The following is a 3779-nucleotide window of genomic DNA, read 5'->3' on the forward strand; positions in this document are numbered from 1 at the left end:
TTGATATGCCCAGTTTTCCCGCATCTGAAACATGTGATAGATTTCTTACTTTGTGAATTGCCACCTTTCTCTGCACTTGAGTCTTCTTCTTTAGTCTTATTCCAGGCTGGTTTATTCTTCTTGTTTGGCTTCCCCTTTGAGAAGAAAACAGCGTCAGATTCAAATTTTTTTGCTATTTGTTCAGCCAAAGCTTCTTGATTAGAGAGCAAGTTCTCTAACTCCTCTACAGAAGGCTGCTGTGACCATCCCTGAATAGAGGTGACGAAAGGCCCATACTCCTTTCTTAATCCACCGACAAGATACCGACGTAGACGCGCTTCACTAATCGTCATCCACATCTATCTCTGAAATTTCAACACAAATACTTTTAACTCGTAAAAAGTATTCTAAAATTGACATACCTTCTTGTTTTAACATTGCCAACTCATTCTCCAATAGCTGCAACCTTGCTTTATTCTTCTTAGTACACAACTTCTCAAGTGTGTCCCAGACTTCTTTTGGAGAGCTAACATCACGAACATAATCAATAAACTATTTACTGATAGATGTCCTTAAAGCAAAAAGAGTCTTGCCACACTTGATATTCCCTTTCCTTCGTGATTCAACATGCTCAGGAATATCAGTAGGAATCCCTGCATCAGCACCAATAACTAATTCCCACAAATCCTGACCTTGAAGATACGCCTACATACATATTCTCCAATACTTGTAGTTATTATTGCCTACAAGCTTCTCCATCCGGTACGAGTATTTCCTCCGTTTGCTACCTCCATTGCTGCAAACAAGCAAAACTTTCTTTTCACAACTTTCAAATTCCTGCAACAAGACAAGCTTGATAGACAAGATAAAAGAATGGCCTTCCCGCTGGCTCTGATACCATAAAATAAAAAGAAGAATAAATCAAGAGAGAAGGCCAAAAGAAAGTTAATAACAACTTTTATTAAAATGAGAAATACAATAAAAAATCTTAGTGAGAAGAATGCGTACTTCATCTCAATCACATCAGCTATTTAAAGACCTGTTCCACTAAGTGTCGTACGTTGCACTAATTTTTGACACTCCTCCTTGGCATCTTGGTGATGAAGGACAGTGAGTATTGCTTTTCCCGTGTTGTCAAACTTCAATGCTAGTCCTTTCATGTCAGTTTCAAGGAAGAAATGTTTCCTTTTAACTAGTTCCATTGTTGTAATATCTCTCAACTCCAGGGCTCTTTCCCAGAGGTTCTCCGCCAGCTTTTTCTTTGTGGCTAAAATAAGTTGGGCATTTTCTTCTGCATATGTTGCCATGTCATTGATTGTTGCATTAACTTTCTCAAGTGTGAGCCGTCCTCTCATTTATGAGAATAGAGAATCCAGTTCGTTGGAAGTTATGTACCATAATGGTGGAGAGCCATGACTTTTTTCCTCCTTGGGTATTACTGCTGGCTCGTCTGGTTTCAGCGACCCAGCATCAAGTAGTTTAGGGTCTTCTGGAAGCAAACATCTAGTAGTATCCAAATCTAACATGGTCATTCTCTGAGGCAACTATTAGGAAACATGGATAAACATGTTCTGCAGTATCTTCTGCTGCCGCAGTGATGCATCTATGTGTCTTTTAGCTTTAGGAATAGCCTTGGTCTCCTCATTCAATCGGTCCTTGAGTGCTTGTATTTGCAGCTCCATCGCTTTTACTTGGACGATTACGAGTTCCTGCAGCTCTGTGATTCGCGTATTAAAGGAAAGATATCAGAGAATCAAGCGAAGATCTTACTTTCTTCACATTCATGTCTCCAGCTTCTATTCCAGAGTTGGTAGACTCTCCTTCATCACAGTCAAGGGTAAATGTTTTCCCTTTCATCTTGACACTCAACAATTCAGCACCATTAGGTTCAAATATAGTGCATACATTATTCTTGAACTCTAAAGAATAATCTTTTTCAAGCATTTGACCAACACTTAAAAGGTTTTGGCTGAGATTGGGCACATACAAAACATCAGAGATCAATTTGACACCCTTGTGTGTTTTGACAGCAATTGTGCCTTTTCCCTCTACTTACATAAGATCTCCATTGCCAATTTTTACAGTGGAGAGGTAAGAATCATCAATCTTTTTTAATAGACTTGCATTAAAAGTCATTTGATGTGTGCAACCACTATCAATAAGCCAAGTGTTGTAGTTGTTAGTGTTTTTTGAGCATGAGACTGAAAAGAGTTGCTCCTCTTGAATTTCAACTTTTGCATCCTGTGCTTGTTGATTATTTTGAGGGCCTTTGTTTTCATACTTGCACACTTTGGAGATATTTCCTAGTTGCTTGCAGTTGTTACACTTCACATTTGGTCTCCACCAGCAATTTCTTTTTAGATGTGTAGTCTTCTTGCAATGTGTGCAAGATGGAAATTTCTTTAGTTGTAGCCCTTCTTTATTCTCTTTTCTTCATATTCATCTTTGTTCCTTGGATGTCTTCTGCTATTGACAGAATGTTGCATTTGAAAGGCTCTTTCTATAACTCTGTCATGTCTGAAAGCCATGCTTCTTTCTTGTATTTGAAGTGCACTAATCAACTCTTCAAGTGATATGGCTAAGAGATCTCTGGCTTCTTCTAAAGAAGAAATCTTTGATTCAAATCTTTTTGATATTGTTATAAGTACCTTCTCTACAATCTTGCTGTCAGGCAAGTCTTCTCCAAGCAGCTTGATTTGATTGGCTATCGAGGAGATTCTATCTGAATACTTGGTAATGGTTTCATCTTCCTGCAGGATGAGAGCTTCAAATTCTCTTTTTAGACTCAACACCTTCATTTGTCTATTCTTTCATTGCCTTGATACTCCATCTTAAGCTTATCCCGAGCTTGCTTTGCAGTTCTACATGTCATTATCTTACCAAAGATAGAATCAGAAACTGAATTCTGGATTACTGTTTTTGCCCTGGATCTTTTGGTCTTTTCCTTAGGTTGGCTTTGATTTGAACTAGAGTTGGATCTTTGGGAAGTGGAGGAACATGTCTATCTTCAGCTACAACTTCCCAAAGGTCAAAAGCCTCTAAGTACATTTGCATCTTCACTAACCAAATGGTGTATTTCTCACCAGTGAAGATTTCAGGTGTCACCAAGGAAAGACTATTGTTGGCCATTTGCTTGAGTGAAGTTATGTTTGTGTTTTATTGGTTTTGATAGGTCTTGTAAGACCAATAGAGATCTGATACCAGATGTTGGAATTTCTGGGTAGTTAACGTTGCTTTGCTAAAGTTAAGAGTGTTTATGGATTGAATGTAGACAATAGGCAAAGCTAATATAATGTGAAGCAAATGAATTGAAGCTGAAAAACTGTTCTTATTTCCTTCATCCACATCAAGCTATTTATACATGTTTGAGATAACAATTTAGCCTAAGCTAGATGCAAAGATCAAGGGTTGTTTATAGCTAAAATCAAGCAAAATCATATCTGTAGATTGATGAATAAGTTTGCTACAATCTGCAGTTATTCCAACTGATTTTAACCTGGTCTTTTGGCACCTGATATGCCAACATTTCAACATCTTTTGATTAAATTGAATGTATTCTATTATTGAAAATATAATTCTCCTCTTCCATTTTTCGATTCTTTTGTCGTGAACTTTCCATTTCTCTATTTCTTATTTCCTATGAGAAGAGGGAACACATGTATGAATTCATTTGTAACATGCACCATAATAAACTGTATAATACATTATACAAAAACCATTAAAGATGTGTATTGAAGTCTCTTGCCTTTGTTACACAAAGAGTGTTCATCTTGCACAAAAATGGCATACAAATTCATACC

General features: G+C 37.3%; 1 pseudogene; it reads right to left on the minus strand.

Moving 5' to 3' along the window:
- Positions 1–531: 531 nt before the first annotated feature.
- Positions 532–1764, minus strand: LOC116130459 (annotated as a pseudogene).
- Positions 1765–3779: the final 2015 nt, after the last annotated feature.

Source organism: Pistacia vera, unplaced genomic scaffold (assembly GCF_008641045.1).
Source record: "Pistacia vera cultivar Batoury unplaced genomic scaffold, PisVer_v2 Contig221, whole genome shotgun sequence".
NCBI classification, from domain to species: Eukaryota; Viridiplantae; Streptophyta; class Magnoliopsida; order Sapindales; family Anacardiaceae; genus Pistacia; species Pistacia vera.